This window comes from Haplochromis burtoni, unplaced genomic scaffold (genome assembly GCF_018398535.1).
Source record: "Haplochromis burtoni strain Fernald_Lab_line unplaced genomic scaffold, NCSU_Asbu1 Contig_57, whole genome shotgun sequence".
Classification (NCBI taxonomy): domain Eukaryota; kingdom Metazoa; phylum Chordata; class Actinopteri; order Cichliformes; family Cichlidae; genus Haplochromis; species Haplochromis burtoni.
Genome location: NW_024582418.1, coordinates 699,312 through 725,663, shown reverse-complemented (window position 1 = coordinate 725,663; position 26,352 = coordinate 699,312). Strand labels below are relative to the sequence as shown.

The 26,352-nt window shown below is 39.4% G+C and overlaps 1 protein-coding gene across 2 annotated transcripts in view; it reads right to left on the bottom strand.

Annotated features, from left to right (window-relative positions):
- The window catches only part of peli1b (pellino E3 ubiquitin protein ligase 1b), a 50,217-nt gene extending 35,441 nt beyond the window's left edge, over nucleotides 1–14,776 (bottom strand). The window contains exon 1 of one of the 2 annotated variants that reach the window (XM_005922429.2): nucleotides 14,335–14,776. The gene's annotated coding sequence lies outside the window, so the exon portion shown is untranslated. The remainder of the gene's footprint in view (nucleotides 1–14,334) is intronic. The other variant, XM_005922430.2, reaches the window with a different exon arrangement.
- Between the last annotated feature and the right edge of the window lie 11,576 nt (nucleotides 14,777–26,352).

Here is a 26,352-nt window from a genome sequence, read left to right as displayed (position 1 = left end):
CAGTTCACACATTTCAGTTTCTATGGTTGGGTCAGAATTTGGCACAAACAACATGAAAGCATGGATCCATCCTGTTTTGTATCAAATGGTAAATGGACTGATTCTTACATAGCGCTTTTCTACTCTCTCGGAGTACTCAAAGCGCTCTATACAACATGCCACATTCACCCAATCACACCCATTCACACAAGCACTTTCTTCTAAGCTTTTTACTGCTTCCTAACTAACATTCATAGACATTAATACTCCGATGTATGTATTGGAGAGCAACTTGGGGTTAGTATCTTGCCCAAAAATACTTGGCATGCAGACTGGAGGAACCAGGGATTGAACCTCTAACCTTCCAATCAGTAGACTTGCTCTACCTCATGACCTACAGCCACCCAACATCAACAATTCAGGCTGCAGGTGGTGGCGTAGTACACTTTGGGCTCCTAAATACCAACTAAGCATCATTTAAATGCCAAACCCATCTTCTCATGGCTGCTTCCAGCAGGGTGCCACACCATTTCACGAAGCCAAAATCAAATTCAAAATAGTCCACCTTTCTGGCACCTTACTAAATCAATGCCATGAAGAATTAAGGCAGCTGTGAAGACAAAAGAGTCCAACCTGCTACTAGACAGGTGGACCTAATAACCTGTCTGGTGAGTGTTATTAAAAATTATTAACTGTTATCTAAAGGTGAGATAAGCTTAATGGTTCAATACAAACATGTACATTAACTGGCACATCTCTACTCGCTGCTTTCTCAGAACATGCACGACTGACCACATGTAAAACAGAACATTGAAGGCTTTGAAATGTTATGAGTAACGATGAGTCTTGCTCAAAAGCAGTAAATTTTTTACAGAGTGGAGAGATGTTCCAGAGGACCGCTGGTTATTGTCCAAACTGACTGGATGATGCTTCGAGACAAAATCTCAAAATCTGCCTGCGCTTGGCAAATGCCGAGCGTTAATTTTCCGTGCTGCTCACACTCTCCTTCAGTGGTGTGACTTGGATTTAAGAAATAGGGCTACAACACCTCCTACAATGTAAAATTTAAATTCTTACAGTTAATGTAAAGATTTTTTATGTTCACAATTAGCTCATTATCAGTCCATTTCTCTATCTATTAAACTTATTTCTAATCAAACAGATTTTTTTCTGGTCATAAAATAAACCCCCAAAGAGTACATGAGAGTTATTTCCATCCAGAGAAACTATAATCCAAGACGACCTTGTGTCTGGGAAATTCACGGCTGATGCAATGCTACAGAAAATTAGTGTAGTGTGAATTACATCACCTACAGCTCAGCTGGGTGTACACACAGAGATAAGACGGCATTATCAATAGCAGTCAAAGTGGGAATTCCTAACACGTGCTGCTGAGTGGTAGTTTCAGCAATAAAACTGAAATAAAATTACTGTTTGTATGGCTGGGAGTGGTTTAAATGTATTTTAATTTCAATGTTATTCTGAGGCTAAAGAAATACAGGACCTCACAGGACCATAGGATCATTTCTGTTGGGATTAGACATGCCTGCAGCTCGGCCTGCTTGAAAGTGATTTACACCGAGCCAGTGTGTCGATGCACACAGGAAGTCCCAATTCCCTGCTCTCTCACAGACAGGCACACACTTATCGTGTTCAGGGGTCCCTGGAGGTGCTCTCCAGTGTGCGTCTGTGTGTGGTCCAGTATTTACACCATGATGGATGAACACATAGTGTCAGGCTAGGATCACATGAGCCCCATGACGCTGCTCGACAGGGAGAAGATAAAAAACAGTGGGCACAGTAAGGCAGACAGCGAGTCTGTCCAGCTCAGAGGAAACTGGAGACAAAGGGTGGCAAGTTCAGTTAACCTCCAGGTTTAACTTCTAATAATGAAGCTAAAACACACTTTAACAGAAACTCAACACACTATAACTTCTATACTGCACACACTACAAAACTCTTTGTACAGATATATTGGGCAAATCCATGGACAGCTCCTCTGTTTCGTTTTTAGTTTTGGTGGTCTCTTTCCTTTGAATTTAACTCAATAAGTTGTAATTTGTCCAAATTATACATGTTCTTTCTGTATATTAGTTCTGCTTCTCAAAAGACAGGGCAGTTACCCAAAAATGATCGTCTTTTGTTGTGGTCCAGTCAACTGGTGTCTAAAAGCTCATATTTTACACCTAGACCGAAAAGTTTGCGTGTGGTTGTGTGCCCAGATCAAATAATATGATGTTATTCCCACAAGCTAAATTATTTTAAGTCTTTTGACTCATTTTAGTTCATCTGGTTTAAACTGAAATGTTGAATTGATCCTGTCTGGTTGGGAAATTTATCAGTGAACCTCGACTTTGCAGTCCAACGTTGAAAGAGAGACAAATTTAAAGAAATTCAAAACAAAAGAGAAAAAAAATCCAGGATCTAGGTTTTACTGCAGGGTAATTGTGAATTCCTCCCCAAGCTTGCAAGTCTACTCGTCATCTCATCATGAGGATAATTTAATCACTACCCAATCAATAGAATCCCATCAGCTATCACCTAATGTATCAGACCAGTGTTTCCTGCTTTTCAATATTGCCAGTGTATATCTGGATAATTAATAAGTAGGCCACGACTTCCTGTTCGTTATAGCCCAAATACAAATGCTCATTAATTTTGTAAAAAGGCCATTTATCATCTACTGACAGCAGATGGTTTTGAGACTGTATTTTGGCCACTGTATCCCTCTTTTAATTTACATATGCACTGTTTACATGCATGCAACAAAAGCCCACCCAGGTGTCGTCCATAAATACCAGTTAGAAGACGAACAACAACCAAAAAAGCTCCCGGTACCAAAAACTGAATATTCATATTCATATATCAGTTTATTGTAACTGACTGCTGCAAAATATATGACTTCACTGGATCTCATTTGGTTTTGTTTGTCTTAATCATGAAAGCTGAGCAGAATTGTGATTTACACAAGAAGGGAGACTCAGCCAAAAACCATTAAAGTAAATGTGAATAAGCAGCAGACATACACGACTAGCTCAGGATGGTGCACATATGCTCTCTAGTATGGCAAATAAAAAAATAATTAGCTTCAGCCCATCTGTCATTTTGTATGTGAGGTAGAGTTAAATTTCCTCCCTTTTTATGGAAACATATTAGAAGACATCCATTTTCTGTGGTGTTTGGGCTTTCTGGAGTAACCATTAGCTTATACCAGAGACCTTATAAACTTCTACACAAAGCAGACCAATTTCCCATGTGGTGTTACTCAAACAGTGAGTCTACATAGACACTGTAGTGGCTAATATTAAGCCACGTCGAGCTACTTTTAAGAGGATCTTCCATAGCTGTGACGATGGCGGAAAAAATGAGTAGTTGCTAACAAGGCCGATTACAATAATCCACTTTGGGCCGGATGCCAAGCACTTGACCCGAGGAAGTGTTGCCACAACAATGCTCGCACTCATCAGCTACAAACAGCCAGGCATGAAATATGTGGAGCAGGTCAGGAAGGGGACTTGAACGTTAGGGACAAGGTGAGGAATGTAAACCTGAGCTGTGTTGCTGAAAGCATATGTGAACATGGTGAAGATGGCATCAAAGGTCAAGGGGCTCTGTGTATAAAGCAAAGCTACAAGGAAACATGCAGGAGCATCCCATAAATGCTGCTGCAAGCTCAACACATCTCACACCTCTCTAGCCAATTTTAACTATGAACATGGCACATCCATTTACAAAGCATCTCATATTTCACTTCAAAAGTAAAAATGTTGCCTAGTATAAAATGGCAACACACACCCACCATTCCTAATGGGAGACTGAAGTCAAACCCCTCTGGCATCAAATTCCTGCTGAGAACTTAATTAAATAATTAAAACAAACCATTGGTTGCTCCAGAAGCCCCAATGGACTGCAGCTCCACAAAATCCAAGAGCGCCCCCACGGAAACAAGATCCGCTCAAGGTCTTATAATGTGGGACACCAGCGTTGGACTGTCTGGAGGCTAGGTATATTAGAAGACTAAGTCCACTGTGAACAGAGGTGAATCTGACTCATGGCTAATGTGTCATGGCTCATCCCAGTGTTTCCTTCTTTCCGCGTCTTTACTCTCAAATAAAAGCAGCTCAGGATGAGTAATAAAGAATAGAGGTGGTTCCCATGTTTTCCTGTTTTTTTTTCTGAATAACATCCATGTGAATCAGACTTCCCAAAATCTACCTTGAGCTGTGTTAAATTAAGAATAATTAAAATAAGCCTGATTCTCCCAAAAACTATAGCAGTAAACCCTATTTTGTCTGGCAAATGGAAGAAATGAATTTTACCTCAAGGCCTCTAATACAAGACAAGCTTCAGACAAGCAAATGCCAGACATTTGTAGAAATCTAGTATGGTCTCATACTACATAATGTGGCTATGTTTGACATCACAAGCTACTATTCAGGTTTTCCTGTGGTGCTATCAATTCATCAGTTTATGAGGGCACTGGGTTTTCCACTAGCAAATACCTAGAAACCTTTAGATCTTCATGTTACAATCATCTAGCAAATATTCACACCTTGAAACACCCCATATGGAAAAGAAATAGAAAAAACCTATAAAAGACTTGCATAAGATGTGGCCTACTTCATATAGTGAATCATATAAGGCTTATATGATTTACTCATGAAAGTGGCCACTTTCTCATTACTTTCATATATTGTTTTAGGAAGTATCCAAAACATACAAGTTTCATTTATATAATTTTTCAAGGGACCTTATATCTGTTTTCACTCTTGTATGCTTTTCATACGAGTTTCACACAAGACAGATACAAACTTTATAAGATTTATATATATCTTTTCCATATGGGGCCGAACACAAATTCATTTTTGCTACAAAATATAAAAGCCGGGCAGGCTTGCATGTTAATATGTTGAGAAAAAACGTCATATGGTTACTGTCACAGTTTGCCCCTGTGCTGCTTTGTCCACTGTGGAACTAAGGTATCTTTTTTCAGTTTTCAGGGAAGGTCTACTGTCTGGTTTTCCCGTGAGCTGCACCGGGAGGAGGATAACTGATGACAGAAGGCAGGGGTAGAAATAGGAGGGCTGGTGTTCGAGTTACAGTCTCATTAAAGATTCAGAGGGAAGAACACAGACTATACACACAGACGACAAACAGCGTCGTAGGTGGACGTGTAACAAGACACAAACCTACGCAAGGTCTTAGACATGCAAAAATGACACGATCACAGAGGCAGACATATAATGTAGGATGATTGCATGTGCGGTACATGCAATCAGACACTGACGCATGTGTACAACAAGGATGTTCTGTACTCACATCTTAATACAAGCAGGCCATAAAAACATGGAATCAAGCATAAGCATGCAGTCATAATCACAGTTACAGAACAGGATATTACACTGAAGTACATTATTTCCTGGATACTCATCACGGTAATAAACTTAAACCTTTACTACAAAATGTAATCATGGATATAAAATTTTGACACCTGTGTGTTTGTGCAGTATGTTTTTTCTTCATTATCTTCATGGTCATCAGAATCTCTTGTAACTGCAAAGATACAATTCAGGGTTTTATAGTAAAAGTTTATAAAGAATGACTAAAATTCTCTGAGCAAATGGAGAATTTTCAGTTTCATAAAGAATCAGGATAAGTTGTGGAAAAACAGTATGTCTGCATAAAATAATCATAGAGGGTATGTTTGTAGACAGACAGGGCTGAAGTTAAGGAAGATTGGGGGAGGGTATGATAGAAAGAGTATAAAAAGCCATGTTTCAGAAGGAACTGGGTTTCATGGCAAGGAATGTGTCATCATAAAGGAAGGACTTCAAAAGGATAGTGTAAAAATAGGATCCTCAAAGGATCAACCAACGGCAAACAGCTGTGAACGTCACTCTGGAATTAAAGTTCTTTTCCTCATTTTGCTGTAATAAACCAGGGATCTTTAAAGCAGAGTTGAGAAGTCTGAATAGACTAGAGGAAAACTAGGTGTTTTTCCGTTCTGTTTTGTTTTCTAATTTAACGACAACCCAAGAAAGCAGGAGGGAGTCAGCTGCTGGTGTAGAAAGGTTTGCGGCAGTAAAAACATCTACCTGAACGCCAAAGACAAAAGCCAGACCTGCCTATCTGCAAAAACTGCTAAAGGCAGGCGGGGAGAAGAAGAGAACCTGTAAGCCTGCTCAGAAGGAAGACGATAGCAACACTTAGGAAAAAGCGAGACATGAGCGACGGAGCAAAAGGGAGTTTTTTGGAGGGAGACTTTGATATAGGCTGCAGGCTTAATGAGGACACAACCCAGGAGCCCCTGAGCAAGAAGCCAAGGGCTGAGCTGGGAGCAAGTTATCTAGGCTCCTAAACCTACCCCAGTTTACCCCCTCTATTCTGGAACAAGGAAAGATGCCAGTGAAACGGAGGAACAACCCACAGGAGGGGCAAGAGGAAACAAAGGTACGAGTCAAGCCACATGTGTCACAAGCTGAAAAGGCAGGGCACAATAACCCAAGAACATGAATCAATGGGACAGATAAGATGAGGAAACAAAGTGAATGCTACCACAGAAGAGTAGGAAAACATCTTTAAAATGCCCAGTTACACGACAGTGGAAGCTGTCTTTAGAGATGGAGCAGGGCGTATTAAGTGTGGACTTACACAAGTGTACGCTAAGGATATGCCAGATACCCCACCATCTGTTTATGGTGACAGACCAGCCACAAGTCTCTTGTGGATGTCCACCCTTCAAAAACTGAACCAGTGTATCGGCAAGCTATAAGGAATGCTCCTTACATGGATGAAATGATGATTCTTGATCAATCAATGGGAAGCTCATCTTAGGAAGTTACTTGACCCCAGCAATAGTTACTGGCAGACGAATACAGCCTTACACAGGAAGTGGAAGACGAGGAGAATATCCACCTTTTCACTCCCTAAGTGCAACCGGTGATTGCAAAGAGGGAGTGTCAAAATGGGCTGACGTCCCCAAGCCCCTGCCACTTATAAACCACAAACAAGCAGTTTAGTATGGAGCCATAATATGAATATTACGACTCAGAGTTCTGAAATCCATTAAACTGATGATGACTTTGTTTAAATTCAATAATCTATAGTAACAGTTTATAATGAAGGTAATGATTCATTGAGAAAATAAGAACGTGCAATTTCACAGTAAATAAGGATAAGCTGTAAAAAACAGGAAATGTGCTTGAAATAATCATGAAGGCCAAGCTGAGACATGTCTGCAGTTAAGAGCGGAAAGATATGATAGAAAGTACGTGAGTAAACTGGAGTACAGAACTGGGAAAATCAGAGGATCGACCAATGCCAGCTCTGAATGGATTGCTGGAATTGAAGTTCTTTAGCTGATTTTGCCAAAATGGCCCAAAGACTTTAAAGGAGTGAGGCTGTATTGGCCATGCAACGTTTATATCACTCTCTCCAAATGTAGTATTAGATATCCAGTCTCAGTTCTCTTGATTAAATTTTATTATGATGTGCCTGTGATTTCTTTCTTTGGCACTTAAACTTGCCTTTTGTTTAAGCCAGTAAGCCAGCTGATCCCACTTTGAGTAATACTCTCAGAACACAAACTCTGGCCTTTTAAATGGATACCTGGTCCAGACTTCCTGTATAGGGACACCTGAGATATTACAGGTACGCGTGGTTGTAAAGAAATTATTAAATATTTTTCTGTTTTTTCATTCAAGTATTTTGTGACAAAAAATAAATGAGACATGTATTCAGTCGCATTTCCTGATCAACTCCGTCTTCCTGCCCTGCAGTTGTAAAAGCAGCCCTAAGCAGCCATGGAGAGCGTTACACATTTCCAGAGCCAGTCGATCCCAGAGCAGAACAAGGACTACTACTGCCATATTCAACACAGTGAAGCCTGAGTACATTCGACCGCCAGAGAAAAGACACACTAGAAAAGCAGCTGAATGATATCCAGGACAAACCTGGCCAGGCGGGAAAGAAAGCATGAGACAGGAAGGAACAAGGATAAATGATTAGCTTAACCTACAAGTTATGACCATGGTGATATCCACAATGTAATATGGCGTTATTTTCAAGGACAGTGGGGGAAAATGCTAAAATGAGTCACTAAATATACGGAAACACAGATTTTCAATGCATTTCCTTATTTTTATACTAGCCTAAAAAAAAAATAACATAAAAGAACCAAACTCATTGACCTGAGTTGTTTTTTTCTCCCCACAAGAAGTTAAGTCCTCACAGGGTGTTTATAGACTCCACATCATCAGCACCAAATGCTTATATAGTCATGTCATGTTTTGATTGCATGAGGCATCCAATGTGACCTTCTTAAATGCACACAACAGCAGAAAACAGTGTGTGTGTGATATGTGAGCTCAAAATGATTCATCTGCATCCAGTTCAGTGTTATTGAGGTCAGCATGTGTCACTCTTATCTAGAAAAACAATATTGAATAGAAGAGAATAGAAAAAAATAGCCCTTTATTGTCATTGTACATGTTCAATGAAACTGTGGGTGCTTCATGCTAACTGTGCAGGAATAAAATAAGGATGGAGGACGGTGCTTGCCTACCAACTATACAGTGACTACATTAATGTTTATAGCAACTAGAAGGATGGAAACATTTAAGTTAAATAATTTTACTGTATTTAAAGGTAAATTAGTAGTTTGAAACAGATGTTATAAAGGTATATAGCATCAATCACCCTGTTTCCACAGAAGCTAAAGCAGACAGCAACCATCAGGGAAAACGTTCTCATCAGTTGCGTGCCTTTGGTTGGTTAATGTTTCCGTTCACCATCCATTTCTTAAAGTGTTGGTGCCGGTTGGTTTTCTCTAGAAAGGGAAAAGGGAAGGGTGTGTGTAGGTCTAATTGAGCTGCACCTGGTTGAAAGGCAGCCAAATTAAATGAGCTGTCGTTTAGTCCTAATACCCCATTTAGGCTTCAGCTGTATTAGTTTGGCTACTCTTTCCAGACATTTAAAACAAAGACTTTACATTGCTCAAAAATTTAAATAGTACAACACTTTTATATATTATTTATTTAAATAGCATATCTCAGAAATCTCAGGCCAAAGCATCAACAAGTTACACACTCAACTGTTTGCGTGTCCGATGCACACGCAAGCTCATTTGAGACAGGAAGGTTAAAAAGTGAAGCAGGAAATGGTGATCAAGCACGATCAAAGGAGGGGTTGACAATTACAAACCCATGTGTGCATATGAAAATGAGCATGCATGTGCGTGCAGCAGTATAAAGTGCCAACCGATATCACCAGCAACAGCTGTAGTCGCCTGTCCGAACTAATAGCAAAGCAGGAAACCTCTGAGATTTTATCTTAATAATCGCACAAAAGTTCTCTTTCACTTTTTAAAAAAATATATATACACAAAACCTCAACAGTACTTTCAGTTTCAGCTATAAAAAGTGAAAATTTATTGTGATGTAAACAGAAACTAAAGCTCTTGTGGCAACAGGCTGCGGTTTGAGTGTGGGGAGAGGTGTTGCTCATTATCATCAAAAAGGCATGCCAACAACACAAAGGTGAGAAACCCAGCCCATTCAGGGCATAAGAGCTGTCAAAAGGTCATGCTCTCCCATGAATCGGCCTCTTTGGTAAACGTGAAATGTAGTGGCCTTGTCTTTATGTAACAAACTGCACATTGAGTATCTACAACACCTGCATTTTTTTACTAAAGTGTATCAGCAAATGCCCAACATTAACAGAATTTCTTTCCCCCATCAGCATTTACAAATAAGGATCCTATTCATGAATTTAGAGTAATAAAGCTGCCAAAAAAGCTTCAGTGTATTTCAGTTTCCACTCTACCCTCAGTTTTCTGACTTAGGTATTTGAAGCAAGAGAAAAGGTCTTTGTGAGGGAAAGGAATGGAGTAACAAATTGGTTAATGGTAGAAGATAAAAAGTAAGAAAAATATAGAACAAAAAAAGTATACTGTGTCCTCAACATTGTCTGAAAAAAGTAGTAAGAACTAAAAGGGAACTGGGCGAGCTCGTCCTTAACCTAAGCTCTTTCTCTTATCCTTCACCTCTCGTGCAATTTTAAAGAAAGATTTATTTCCGTTCCTTTTCCACTGCTCCAGTAAGATTAACGAAATAGAGCCCTGTAGCTTTTGCCTAATCTTACAAACAAACAGACAGCACTCATCACATGCACCTTGGCGTCAGCAAAGACATAAGCAGGCACTCTCTTCAGCTGCTGTACCCATATGTCTTGAATTGTTGTCTTTCACTATAAAATCTTTATTTGTGTTAAGACAATAAGACTCAAGAGACCATAAAGCAATCAGGCACAGCATTAAAACCACTGCCAGGTGAAGTGAATAACATTCATATTCTCTTTACAATGCAATGATGTGCTGAAAAACCTTGAGCCTTAACCCACAGCGAAGCACTCCCCCATCCGGATATTACCACCTGCAACATCATAAGAACTGGACAGGACCAACTTGAGGAAGACAATAAAGACTATATAGTTTTATCTGGGCCTTTAAATTCCCAGATTCCAAATCCGACTAAGCAACAATAGGACGGCTACTACCGAATTAAGGCTCCACTCCCAACACCCCCGTGTTAGACACAGCAGGAAACATTCAGAGATCCTGTGTCCATGACCCAATGGATAAGTTGCTTTGGTGGTACAAGAAGAACGTGCACAAAGTAGGCAGGTGGTTTTTATGTTCTGGCAAATCAGTTTCATGTTGGGTTTCACTTGCCCAAAATGCAATCCACAAAAGCAGCATTCTCCCAAATCTTTTCAAAGGATACTCGGTTATTTTAACCCGGTGCATTAGCTGCATATGTGGCATTTGTGGCTCTACCTTGGTTCTATCTCAGGAAAATGAGGACTCAAAAAGCAAGCACATATTATGGCAGCTGCTCACATAAATATGATTTATACAAATGCTTGTCTGAATCTGAAATGAACCACTTGCAATGAGTGGAAGGAATGATCCATTTGTTTCTTAGGTTTAACTTGTTTAATGTCATTTGTTTTTTAAAATGAGTCACATACTGAGCATGTATCCTCACAGCTCCTTAACAGATCAGCCTACCAACAAATGACTGCCTTGCAAGCAAATGCACAAGAACCTAACCGTGACTCTGGCAAAAAAGGAAAGCGCCCTAAGCGCAGGCTCTTTAAAGCAACACTATGGAAAATGGCTGGTGGTTTAACGCTCCCCTTCCTCTTTTACTCCCTACCTTGCAGAAACAAGGCCATAGAATCGTGCCCACTGTCTGACCCACTTTCCATGACAGACGTAATCTCCCTGCACAAACTTCAGCCTGTTTACCAGCCCAGGGGAGTGTAAGCCGGACCGGGCGGAATGTGCCAAGCTCCTCACACAGCGGGAGGAAAGCTGCCGCTCAGCTGTACCGACGATTACACCCGCTGAGCTCATCGGCCCTCTCTGATAAAACTACACACCACAGGCACGTGCACACTTAAAGAACGCTGCAAACACAAAAAATCTCCTCTCAGCACGAGCACACTGTATCATTAAGGTTTAAAAGGGTGCCAGCACACAGATGTTTGGCAAGTGGCTGAGTGGTTGGTTTGAAACTCAAATATAATCACTCAATGCAAGGATCCTGTCATGATTGGCAGCTTTAATTTGTCTGAGTGAATGTGCAATAAAAAGGCTTCTATACAGTTCACATAAACGCATTCATTCAATTTGTCCACTTATCTTCGACAGTCTACTTATCAGGCTGTCTTGACAAAGTAATACAACAATGTAGCGCTATGTTGTGCTGCTATGTTTTAAAAATGTACTGTAACAAATCTCCTGCAGCAGTATTTTTCAGATTAAGTGCAAAACACACCCAGAAAAAATATGTAAGATATGTAGAATTTTCCTTTTAATTGTGAAAGACTATCATTGATCTTCGCACTAAAGACGTTTTGTCAAAACTATTTCTGAACATTTGCTTCGTAATGACAACATTTCATCATGCAAACAGGCTTCGGGAATCCAAAATCCCTCACAGAAACAAAAATGCGTTACCAAAACTGCCATAAAGTCAACTGCTCATAACTTCAAATATTGAAAGCCACTTTTAAAAGGCCGATAGGGGGTAAGCACATTAGTAATTCTGTTGGTGTTTAGCACAGTTTCATGGTGCTACTGAAGCTGTTCATCTACAAAATCATGCTAAATATTTAATTGAAATTAAAAAACGTAAACATTTTAGATGAAAAGGGTTCATTCCTTTTTTTTCCAGTCCAGACCGAGGCGAGACTGTGAGGCCTCCCTGTGTCCCCACAGACTGGGTAACTAAGGATACAGGCAGCACTGAACCTCCATTAAGACATCAGAGCTGCACTCCCGTCTGACACCGACAGCTCCGATTTCCTTCCTGAAATTGAGACTCTAAAGCATGCTGAGAACATGAACACACACTCGGGCCTGTAGCCAACACACCCTATGTAAATGTACAAACGTGTATATGCAATACTTGCACTCTCCCCTCTGTTACACAACAAATCCTGGCCCAGTAGAAGCTGAAGGTTCCACAATTTATAGCAGTGATGAATTGCAGGATTCTTATGCAGGTCTGCACTGTGACGCAGGATTAGGGATTAGTGAGATAAGAAATCAGATTTAACTCTTTTTCAGCGTTGCAAAGCAGTTCGCTCCTTTTCCTCTGTTATGTTCAGGGGATCAATAAGTATAAAATCACCACCTACTGACCAATCAATGCTCTTGGAAACAGCATCCCCATTCCTTGGAGATCACTCTGGCTTTGGTGCATGGATAGTTAAAAAGTCTTTAGTTCTATAAGTCATCAACAAATGACAGCAATTCTCAGCTGAGAGAACTTTAATTCTTGTTTCTTTTAATTCCATATATAATGTAATAATAATATATTTATATAATAAAGTTTACTAAAGATTTACAAATGATATTCACCAATTTGAACCTTTTTTTTAGTTTGTTCTTGTCTTGTCCCCCTACTGTCAGGTCACAGTTGAAAAAGCAAACATTACGCTAACATAAATTCAGTGGAGGACAAAATTTTAATTGTAGTCAGACTTTATTTGGCAATGACATTGAAAGCATATAAACTTACACGACTAACAGTCGACACTGTTCTTTAACAGCTTAATGCCTGCAGTAACTGTTTTGCTTTCAAATTCCTAATACTTGTTGAATATTTGTCATTCATCAGTGTTTCTACACACTTTATTGTGAACGTGTCGAAAAACCTGTGCTGCTCTACTTGGTCGGTTATCAGCATTGCTACAATATGAAGACATATTCTGAGAACTGTTTAAATCTTCTTCATAATACAGGGTCTGATTCTAGACACCAGATCTAGACGTGTTTGGTCACTGATACAAACCCATATTTCCCAATAACACTGTGCACAACTTATATGTTTGCAGAAAACTGATTGCAACAGAGCACGTTATATACGCAACACTTTTCGCACCATGCATCTGTAGCTAGAACTCATTGAAAGCCTACTTTCCTGCTTTCTTTTTAAGCTTAAATTAAATAAAAATGTGATAGAACTATACAGTTTATAATTATTTGAATTTCCTATTCTGAAACAAATTTTAAAAAGCTGTGGGGTTGGTTCCGTGACAAAATTAAATGCACTGGCTGCTACAACTTGCCAACATTTCCTCATTAGAGTTCACAATAAAAGGCAGACAATGGAAGTAAGATCAGGAGCAGATGGTGTTAATGCACGTCTCTCTTCTCTGTGACATTTCCAGAAAGGGGAAGGGAAGTGGTGAGATCTACACCAGCTACCCAAACCGGACAGAGAGGTGAAATGAGATGGGAGACAGAGAAGGAGAGGAGGGGGGAAGTCATTAACTCGCAATCAAGCTCTGGGAATGGCAAAAGAGTCCGTGCATTTGCTTAATTCCTTATCAGGCAATGTACCCTTTCTCACTCACCCCTCCCTGTGACAGGTCAGCACCCAGGATGGATGGGATGTAAACTAATACCTGCATCTCTGAAGCCTGCATTGCACACAAAGATACAGTCAGCCAATGCCAAGCAGAGAGCTGTATCTTAGCGAAGCTGCCTCTGATTTCCACTTAGATAAACACACAGTCAAAACAGGTGCATATGTGTGTGCGTCTGAGAGACAAAGATCAGCGCTCTGCAGCTGCAGCACTCCCTGTCATGACTTTACTCGCAGAGTAAGTGAGTAAGTGAGTGGACATTACCAAATGAGGTAAAGTAGCGTTAATGAAGGAGCAGTTCATTCCCGGAGCCGTTTGCAGAACAAAGACAGTTATTAGCGGGCAGCAGGATGGCTATTGTCGCACTACACCCGCTGTTTTAATTATCAAGCAAAGTCAGGTGGCCTGCGAACTCACTGCGATATAAATGATGAGGTCCTCTTATTGTCCCGAGCCTGCGGTCGGTCTCAGCTGCTTAGCCTTCCAACCAACTTGCAGAGGCTAAGGAGCTAGCTATCGTCCCACCGGCTCAGAAGGAAAAAAACAAAAACATGGAAAAAACGGCAGAAGATTTCGTCCTAATTTCTCCGCGTCTTAGCTGCTTAAAAAAATAAAATAATAATAAAAAATAATAATAAAGCGTATCACGTAGGAAAAATAAATAAAATGGAAGCAGATTAGGGTTTTTTGGTATTTGCTCTCCCCTTCCAGGAGTCGGGAATTGCAGACGCTCACCGTAAGAGAAAATATCCACGGTGCTTTCTCTTTAGTTTAAATGACAGCCTCTCCGCGGTGCGCTGTCCTTTGTTGTGAGCATCTCAACGTAAACACGGAGCCGACCCGTTCTGCCCGTTCTCCGCCTGCGAGCGTGCGCTGTAGGCGGGGACAGGGAGAGTGACGCCGCCGCACAGCATTCTGGGACTTGAAGTTTTACCTCCCCCAACTTGTACGAGACCTGTCAGGCTTTTCAGTTTACACAATTATTAGCGTAAGTTATATATATATATATATATATATAGCAATATTTCAGGTTTACAGATATTGTGAATGCAGATAATTTATTTCTTGTTAATTTATCCTGGGTTAATTTATCCAGTTATATGAACTGGACGGGCAACAAGGGCGATAGGGCGGCCTTTAGCTCAAGTAGCATTGCTTTTCCATTTTCTTTTTTTTTTTTAAAGGAAAGAGTATTTACTTTGTTACTCACACAAAGCTGAGGTTATAATTTATGATAAGCAGCAAGACCCGTTAAATTTACACATAGGAGTAAGGTTCAGTCCTATGATTAATAAACCTATACACTAGGTCAAAGTTAAACAAAACATAATTACAACTGAACATGGATAGCAGACTTAGAGAGAAATCTAGTCTCAGTTACTAAAGTGCAGAAACCTCTGTCTTTGATTGCAAAGCAGGAGACAAACAGGAGAGACATTATCTCTAGTTCCTGGCGTGAAAATATGAACTCACCACACACACACAGACACTGTTAGCGCACAATATCGTCACCACATTTCCATTTGTTTTGAAATTTTTATGGACAAGCATACTGGGCCACCAACACTTTACATGTACAGGAGCTGCTTGGTCATGTAAACTCATGCCATCAAGGTCCTGGTGCACAATTTTTGTGCTGATGTTAATGCCAGAGGATTTTTTGAACTGTGTGAAATATGTGCCCCAGCAGCTGGCAACCCCGCTCTTTAACTTTACATTGTCTTCCACTTGGTGCCTGAATTTCACCTTGCCATAATAACACATAATCGATCATGGAATATCTAGGAGGGAAGAAATTTCACCAAATTACCTGTTACAGTACCACACACGAATTCAGTGAGCTTTTTAAAATGGCCCATTCTTTCACTAATGTTTGAAAAGTTAGAATGCATGGCCAGGTGCTTGATTTTATACTGATTGCTGCAGAAGAACTAAACTACTATTAACCAAATAATTAAGTTAATCTCAAGATACAGTAGCTTATCTGCCTTGTGGGTCTTTTCATTACCAAACTAACATAATTTACCATGACCTTTAACTTTACCTTTATGGACAGGTTGGACCCCCAACACCTGTCCATAACATTAATGCTGATATAGATACTGGCGGCTTAGACTGACAGATGTTCTGACAGGCCAGTGTTTGCTAGGCCTCAGCTCCCCTAATTCAAGACAGTGAACTGGACAACACCACTGTGTTTGTTCTGCTGGTGACTTTAAAGTATTTTTAATGGACTACCTTCTAATCCAGATCTGCTAACTTCTGGCTTTTTTTTTTTTTTTTTTACTTTGCTTTCTTTACTTTATGTGTAAAAACCAAAATTTTGGTGGCTAAATTGCTAACTGGCTAAATCGCTAATGGCTTCAAGATTAGGAATATAAAACCAGTGGCTCAAGCAATAGTGGCTGCATACATCTGTCATATACAAGCTATGGTCTAAGACTATACTCATATAGTATACTAACTCTTAGTATACTAACTCATACTAACTCTTTGTTATGAAGGGGAAACGACCATACACAGTTTGTAGGAAATTCAGAATAAGTATAGAATAATATATCAGTTAAAGGTGTGTCTAAAACGATATGTTTTATGAAATAATATAAAAAAGGGGGGGAAATGTGAAACAATTTACATCTATCTATTTTTTAGCCACTTATTTATCTCTGCTGCCACGAGGACTGATACAGGACATCTCAATAACTCTTTAACACCAAGCAGGTATGCACGTATGCCTAGCAGAGAGTCATCTGTTTTCTCATGTTAATGAGATCATGTTAAATTGTCATGTTAACCGTTTATTTCAACTGTTAACCAAGGAACAGTTGGCAACAGCGGCACCACCATGCCTTTTGACAATTACATGTAACTACTAAAGTTACTTCCCAGCATTGCTGCTGATACATTGGTACAGCTGGCCGTTAACACACACAAGGGTAACGACGGCTCGTATCTTTCACATTATGTACTTTTGCAAAGCCTTCTTAATATCTCTGCTTTTAAGAGTTTGGTAATGCTCCAAAGTAGAGTTTCAAAATAAAACCTTTATATTTCAAACATATGTGCGTGCACAAGACTCACGTAGTTCATGCAAAGTAGGATTATAAGTATGAGTTGTATGCATGAGTCAGTCAAGTAGTAGTAGATCTGGAAAGACTAGTTGACTTTCACGACACTGTATTTTAATTATGCACTCACTACAGATGTGGTAATAGATAATGGTAATAGACTGTCTTAGTAGGCATTTGCACTGAAACTGAAATTATTTTTATTAAAAAAGTAAAATCTTCTTTTAATCCACATTTGGATGAAATAAATGCTCACATCTAATAAAAATAAAGTAAAATGATTTGATAAAGACCAAAACATTATGAGGTTCTTTTGAACACCAGCTATTCTGCTTTGCTGCCTCTCCCCTTTCACGTCAGTCTGTGAGATTCATGTGATAATAACTGTGTAGACATGCTGTACATGACTTCACTTTCAGTGAAAACACCTTACATACCATTTTTTTAAAAGCTTTATCCTGGGTGGAGCTAACTGGAATGAAAGTTGTGTTACTGTCTGTCTTGCTGCCGTCATCTTTGTCTTTATCTCCACCACGCTGCATGCCATCTTTTTCCTTTTTCCTCCAGTTCGTGAGTGTGTGAGTATAAGCGAGTCTGTGGGTGTTTTCCAGAAATCATCTTTTTGTTTTAGAAACCAACTTAACAGTTTTTAATGTGGTGAATTATCGGCTTTGTATTTGTTTTTGTTTGAGTCAAAATATTTCAGTATCCAGGACATGGACTCAGTCAGTGGAACGAAACTTTTCGGAGCTGTTTGCATAACGAGTCTGAGCTTTTTCAATGACAAAGCTGTCATTGCACACCTGAAGCATTAATACAAAGCTTGTGTTCCTGTCTAGTTTATATTAGAGCCAAGCCAGTATGTCTTGATTGGGGATAAAACAGTGCATACACAGCACCAGGTATGCTTATATAATATGTGGATCCAGAAACTTTAGCAGACCCATTGGTTTTTGTACAATGACACAATGTTTGTATAACCCCAGCCTAAAAAAAAGCTGGGACACAGTTTAAAGTTTAAATAGAACCAGAAAGCAACGATCTGCAACTAATATAAATCTATTGTGTATTAACAATAGAAAACATAAAATATATCAAGTCTTTAATGTTGAAACAAGGAAAAAATTATCTCATTTTGAATTTAACGGCAGCAACAAGTTTCAAAACTAAAAGGACAGGGCAACAAAAGCCTAGAAGTAAATGTTACTGATAAGCAGCGCCTGGTGGATAATTTTGCAAATAAATAGGTTAATTGGCAACAGGTTAGTAACTTGATTGGGTCTAAAAAGAACATCTTAGGGAGGCAGAGTTTCTCAAGGTGGGCAGAGGTTCACCATTCTGTACAAAGACTGGGCCCAGACATTCTGAATAATGTTCATCAATGTAAAATTGTGAAGAGTTTGTCATTGTTTGCAGTTCATAGCGTTAAAAAGAGGTTCAGAGAATCTGGATAAATATTTGCACAAGGAGACAAGGCAAAAAAAACCATACTGAATGCCTGTGATGTTCAGGCCCTCGGGCAGCATTGCATTAAAAACACACATGATTCTGTCGTGTAAGTCACTACATGGGATGGGAGACATTTTCAGAAATCATTGTCTGTCCATTCACAAATGCAAGTTAAAGCCATATGTGAACATGATCCAGAAATGCTGTCATCTTCTCTGGGCCAAAGCTTATTCAGAATAGGCTGAAGTAAAGTGGAACGGTTTTCTGTGGTCTTTGAAATTTTCAGTGGAAAACATGGAAACCATGCTCTCGAGACCAAAGTGGAAAGGATTCATCCGGCTTGTTATGAGCGCTCAGTATAAAAGTCCACATCTCTCATGGCATTGGGAGTGTATTAATGCCTATGGGATTGGTAGTTAGCACATCTGCTCCCATCCAATGACCTGTTTTTTTAGGGAAGGCCCCGCATATTTCAGCAAGACAATACAAAAACGCATAATGCAGCTATTAAAACAGCATGACCTCATACAAGAAGAGGTGGTGAGCTGGCCGGTCTTCATTCCAGAGTTTTAACCAAATAAAAACATTTGGATGACACCAAAAAATGACAAAGAAAATCATGAAAAACATTTTACATAGCATCCCAACTTTTTTGGAATTGGGGTTGCATGACTGCTATAAATATTAATGTATTCCTCTGCCAGTTCAATAAACGAGGAGCTTGTGACTGAGTGACAGAGAAGTGGAGAGTTTTTAAGTACTTGTTTTTTAAATTATTTTTATTATTATTTATCCCCATGTATGTGTTTCCATTTGCAGTTTTTGTCTTATTTGGTGTTAATGTCTGTTTTTTTAGTACAGTACTTGGAAGATTTTCTCCTATGGGAGAAAATACAGTAACCCTATCTTATCTTGTCTCCCATTTGTTATGGCCATGTGGCCCAGTTTGTAAGAGTCGTCCTCTGTGATCTTTCAGGCCTTTTGGTGTTGTTAAGTTGGACAGTAAATCAATTCTCTTGTAAGAATGATCTCTCATAAAGCTTTTGTTATATATCCGATAGGTTTATTTTGGTTTTCCTAACGATGGCTTCCTTCTCTTGCGTTGACATATCCTTGGACCTTGTTTGGCGACTTCCAGTAAACAGCTACCAAATGTTTGTTCTATACTTGGAATCTTTTAATGATAAACAGCAGAACTCAGCAGGTCATGGAGCCCTTTGTCAGTCAGTTATCTAAATAATTTGGAGGACTTTGTTATTGTCCTAACACTTTAAGACCTAACTGTATCTTATTGTAGAATTTAGCAACCCAGTAGTCAATGAAAGGATGGGAATTAGAGCTAGTTTTCTGAAGTGTAACTGACTGATGTTATCTTATATGAAGATAATATTGAATAATAAAAATAATAACAACATAGTCATCAGAAAGCATTGCAGCATAAGTGAAAATCTGCTACTTTTCAGCTGCTCCATCACTGACAAGGGGGCGCCACAGCTGGTAGCACTGCATATTTGATTTGGCAGATGTATACGCTGGATATTACATTTGTTTTTTCGCCAAATTATTTAAAATTGCTGAGTCTGCATCAAATTATCAATAACCTTTGTCCAAAAATTCACTCCCTGTACAGAAATCCTTGAAAATTGCTTTCCATTTCCATACTGAAATGTATGCACATGTTCTTAAACCATTGATCCAAATTTTGTTGAAATCTGTTTGACAGTTATAATAGAGTGTGGAGGCGGAACGTAGAAGTAAAGTGTATAAATCATCTGACCCATATATAAGAAACAAGCATGGTCGTAATAGCCTTAGTTTAATTATAGCCATGACACACACAACAAACATGTGGTTCCTGTCTGTCTCTCACATAGTGACTGTCCAACGAAGGCAAAAAAAAAAAAAAAAAAAAATGCAACCAGCAAACAAAAACACTTAAATCCCAACTTTATTCTTGAGAACTGCTGGTGAATACAGGATGTTATGTAACATTTCAGAACTGTTGTTCATCACTAAACATCGCTAGATCACATCATTAATCCACAGGAAGGAAACTAGTTTGGTGGCTCAGACCAGTTTCAGCAGATATGTGAAAGGTACAATTATTCTAACACATAGTCAAAGAGGATCAGTTCATATTCCACTTAATTAAAAAAAAGAATAGTTAATAATGACGTACGTTAGAAAAAATATTTTCCCAAACCTTAAAAATTAACACGTAGGAGCAAACCAAATCTCACTGAAATGACCTTTTCTCCTTCAAAGACTTGGGAAGTGAAACCACACCAGATGTGGTGCAAAAAAATGACTGCAATACGGCCCCAGCTGTGTGTATATAACGCCCAAAAGATCAGTCTTACCAGAAGACCTTCATGTTTTTTGATGATGCTTGGATGTATATAGTTGGATAGAGTGGGAGACAACTCATTCAATGTGAGAATGAGTGGAAAAATCAGGGGAGGCCAAGAACACTTTAAACTGAACTCAGCTTTGCTCACACACACACATCAGCACAGAGACAGACTTATTTTTATGCTGCTGAGACGCTGTAAAACACACACTTACGTTTCCTAATAAAATACACGCCTGCTGCTCCACTGGATGCCAGGAGTGAGTAGTGGGCGTTGTGAGCTGAAGTGGTTTTCAACGGGCTTCAGAGACTGAAAGAAGACTCTGACTTTAAGGCTTTGAGTTAAGAAGCATAAGAAACCATGTGTGCAGTATGCATGCACACACACACACACATAGACACACACTTCCATACACACACCTTGCATAATCTTTGCACACATTTTAATCAGTGTTTGAACCCTCCTGTTTACGTTGCTACGGTTACAACACCAACACTGCTCCTGGTCGTTTCCAGGGTTGAAAGCAGCAGACACACCTTCCTTTGATTCCTCGGGTGAAAGCGCTTCAGCCAGTTCATTTCACTCGGTATGGATGTTTTGACAAGTGCGCCTCTGTGCAGGAGCCAGTGGGCTGCACTTCTGTGTAAAACATCAGGAAATTATGAAAAATGTAGACACACACTTGTGGCGCATATGGTTGGATTTAAACCCTTGGGGTACAGGTGGATCCTGCCGTTACTTATGTGTGCACATGGTAAAAAGCCTTGCTTGAGTCCAAAATGTGATATTAGCTTAAAGTTATATACAGAATAATGCCACAGTTATACCCTGTATAAGTACTTAGTAACAATTTTACTACTCAAAACTGGAGGACGGACATTTTTGAGAATGTATTAACACAGTAAACCACACAGCAAGCTGTATAACTTGAATTAATTGCATTAAAAATGTTCCAAAAGGCACTTACGTCCACAAAATGAAACAGCTTGCAGCGATGTGGCGGCCAAAGAGTGAAGAAAGCCAATCGCATTCACTGACTTTAAGTGAAATAATTGCAAAGTGAGTGGGTCCTTGACCCGAGTATGAAGGAGAACACAGAATAGCACTGACTGACATATGACACGGCAGTAAATGTATTAGAGGTTACCTAGGCAACCATCAGCCACAAAGTGATGCTTGAGGATGGAACAGCTTCCTGTGTGGACAGGGTTTAATACCACAATTGTTGCTGAGACTCCCAGTTTTGTCCAGAACAGATTAACAGAGGTGAAGCCAAGCAGACATCCATCAACCACAGCTCCTAATAATGCTAAGTCTAAAGGAACTACCCGACTTTGGAGCTGGCCTCAAGTGGCCAGTAGAGGAACTGCAGTTTTTGGAGCTTCTGAGCTAGCTTTATTTTTCAGCCCCTGAGGTTGCTGCTTGGTAAAGAATTAAGAAATTTTAAATCCGAATTTGACCCGGATAAATATTTTTTTTTAAAAAGGATTTAAAAATTAGGAAAATGCATGATAAAAAGACCGAACAAAAAAAAAAACTTATAAAAAACTTATAGTAAAGAAAACTTATTTCTTCCAGCATCTTTGTACTCTGCACCATTGTACATATAAATATACTATACATGTTACTATTGTCTGCGTCATGTCGCTGTCCTTGTATGTGTACACATACTTTACCAGTAAAGCTGCTTTTGATTCTGATTCAGTTTAAAGACAGTTTACATGAAGAAATGAGCAAAACCAAAAATCTGACTGATATAAATGCAGGCAGTAAGAAACTTCGATAAGCAATACAAAAAATGATGAGCAAGTGATTAAATAAAGATGATACCAAATAAAGACAGAGATGAACAAAACAATGAAACACTTTAAATAAGCTCTGATTTTTAACTGTAATGAGAGAAGAAAAATGTAGTCTCCTGACCTCTGCTTCTTCTGCTGGTTGAATCAGAGACGATGGCTGCTTTTTTACTACAGAGGATTTTTTTTTTTTTAAAAAGTACATTTATTGGCGTTTATACTCAAGCATCTCACCACAACTAATCAAGTGCAAGTTTCACTAAACGAGCATAATGTTGCTGTTTCTGTGTTCTGCTACTGAATGTTTTGACAGAGATTGACCCCGGCTTCAGGTTCATGACACAATCTGGGTTTTCAGCCTCTATCTTGATGCTGTTTTGGAAACAAAAAGTGGATTAAAATAACTTTTTCATATGTTGGCCAAAAACTTATTTTGGCATCAATCTCCTCAGTTACAGCCACATAAACATATCTGTTTCCGTCCTTCCTTAATTAACTTGATACACAACCTCAGAATGATCTAAGCGCCCTAAATCTGAGCAAAAGCATCTGCTCTCATCCCATGTGATGCTGACCGTGGACAAAGTGTGTGGGATTGCACTAAGGCCAGTCTGTTCTCAGGGAGCATTTTATCCTTTGTTGTTGTTGTGCGATCAGACCAAAACATAGCAACAGCTGGGCTGTGTTCAGCTGCACAAGGCTGCATGGAGAAGTCTTCACTAGTGTGACAGGATTATGTGATAGAAACATGCTGTGCTCATGGGTAGCCAAATATTAAATAACACTACTGTCCTGTGTTTGAGGGGCCGGGCTAAGCACTGTTGTCATGCTGCCATGGTGACAGTAACCATGCACAGGGTAATGTTTACAGAATGTTTAGCATATCACAAAGCAACACATAGAGTGAATCAGTGTGTGTGCGCTTGTGTGTGTGAGTGTGCTGGTATTACGAGACTGAGGACTTTTGTAACTGGTAGGTTTCAGAATTGCTTTGAGAGTGTGTGTGTGTGTGTGTGTGTGTGTGTGTGTGTGTGTGTGTGTGTGTGCGTGTGTGTGTGTGCTTTACTTTGTGTATTTGATTAACAAAACTGAAGGCGATTGCTCATATTGTCAAAGGATGAAGTGTGGAATTGGCTCTGCCTAACAACGCTGCTTTGTCCCACTGAAGAACCAAATATTATAATTATACAGCAACATTTCTGAGAGTGATTAAGAAACTTTAATGTGTGCTATTACATACAGTATAAAGTAGCATGCACAGTAATTTACTCCAGATGTAAATGAACCAAACTGAAACTCCTCACTGAGAAGGGCTGAGAAGAGATGCCATCTTTCTTGATGGGATTTCAAAATGAAAGCCCCCTGTCTGCATGCATTATAATATGGTAAAAATACAAGCCACAAAGAATATTTTATACAGCACTTCGAATGGTCGGTAAGACTAGAAAAGTGCATTATAAATGCAGTCCATTTAAAGTTTAGGTTATGTCTTGTAACCTTTAGTGTGTTGTACTTTTTAAACTCCTTGGTCAATGGTCAATGGTCAATGGTAACTTTATTGTCCCTGATGGGAAATTGATTCGCAGTATGTCAAAACAAACAACAACCATACAACCAACACATCACGTACACTCATTAAAAAAATACTATAATATAATATAAGCCTGCTAAAACAACCTAGATATTCCATCGAAAAAAGTGCAATGTGCAATGGCAACAACACTTACAATTTAGTGTTATTAATTAAGATAATAGCACTTGTGGTCTAGTTTAGAAATTAAAGTTACCAAAGCAAGAGGCAAACTAATGGGAAAACATCATTTTCTGTCTTAGCTGTCAGCGCGTCATTTGACTGAAATGCATTTGCATCTGAAACGGTGGATGTATGGTTGGACTTATTAAAATTTTGCTGTTAGATAATCAGATAATGTTTAACTCCATAAAAACTTCAGTGGTTGTATATTTACTGCAGAACATATTCATGAGATGATATTAACTTCTATGCACGCTTTATAGATGGCATTGTAGATCTTTGTATACACAACTGGAAATATACACTCACCAGTCGCTTTTTTAGGTACAGCTGTTCAGCTTGGCAATGCAGTCATCTAGTTAGCCAATCACATCGCAGCAACTGCATGTAGGCATGTAGACATAGTCAAGACAGCCTGCTGAAGTTCAAGCCAAGCGTCAGAATGCGGAAGAAATGGGATTTATGTGACTTTGACCATGGTATGGTTGTTTGTACCAGATAGGCTGGTCTGGGTATTTCACTGTTGATCTATTAGGATTTTCCCAGACACCCTTCTCTAGTGTTTTCTGATAATGGTCCAAAAAAGAGAAAATATCGAGTTAGAAGCAGTTCTCTGAGTGAAAGGGTGGTGTTGATGCTAGAGATCAGAGGAGAATGGGCAGAAGGTTTGGGGCAAGGAAGGCAGCAGCAGCAACTCTAATAGCCACTTGTTACAACCAAGGTATGGAGAAGAGGATCTATGAAGGCACAACATATCGAGTCTTCCTGTCAGCTGAGAAAAGCAAACTTGCATGTGCTCACCAAAATTGGACAACAGAAGATTAGAAAAAAAATGTTACCTGGCCTTATGATTCTTTATTTATGCTGCGATATTTACATGGTAGGGTCAGAATTTGGCACAAATAACATGATAGCATGGATCCACAGCTCAAGCTACTGCTAGTGGTATTATGATGTGAAGGATATTTTCTTGACATATTTTGGGCCCCTTAACACCAAATGAGCATCATTTAAACACCACAGCCTATCTGTGTGTTATTGCTGACCATGCCCATCCCTTTAGGACCACAGTGTACCCATCATCTGATGACTGTTTCCAGCAGGGTTATGTACCATGTCATAAAGTTAGACTCAAACAGACAATGGATTCACTGTATTCAAATAGCCTCCACAGTCACCAGATCTCAGACCAGCAGAGTAGATTTGGAATGTGGTGAAAGAGGAGACTGACTTCATAAATGCCCAGCCGATAAATCTGTGTGATACTGTTATGTCAATATAGACCAAAATGTCCAGGGACGCTCCCGGCACCTTGTTGAATCTATGCAGTAAAAACTGAAACTGCCCTAAAGTCAAAAAGGGTCCAACCTGTACCTAATGAAGTGGCAGGCATGGGTGGATAGGGCTATTAAAGCCAAACTAGAAAGGTTCCAGGCCTTTTGTATCTCATGCTATGAATAGAACACAATGCTGTGTTGTCTATGAATCTGACCGTGTGGAAAACTTTTTTGTGAACTAGTGAAACTTCCTCACATTCACACACTATAAATCACAATGTACCTTCCTCTAGTTCTTCGATCATTTGAAACAATGATACAAACGTGCATACAGTCTCACTCTCTGAATGACTTGTGCAGCACTGAAACCGAAGCTACTGAAGAGTCCCTGATATGATAACAACATTTCAGATCTGGCTTCCCACTGGTCTCACAGAGATCAAACATGATGACTTAGACCTTTTCAAAGTGATTTAGTAGCGATGTGAGTGATTTATTGGCTTATTACAGACCACAGATTAACAAAGCACTGAACAAAGTGCTGAAACTCGGGAATGAATGTCTCGATCTCCTTCTGTACCTAAATAAGTGAACTTAAATTTTTTTATTCTTTTTTTTCTTTTCTTTTTTTGTACAGATGTAATTTACCCGACATCTGTTTTAAATCAACAGGAAAATTGAATGGGTAGATCCACAGACGACGCCTTCAGTTCAGCTTTTTATAGCCTCTGTAAACCA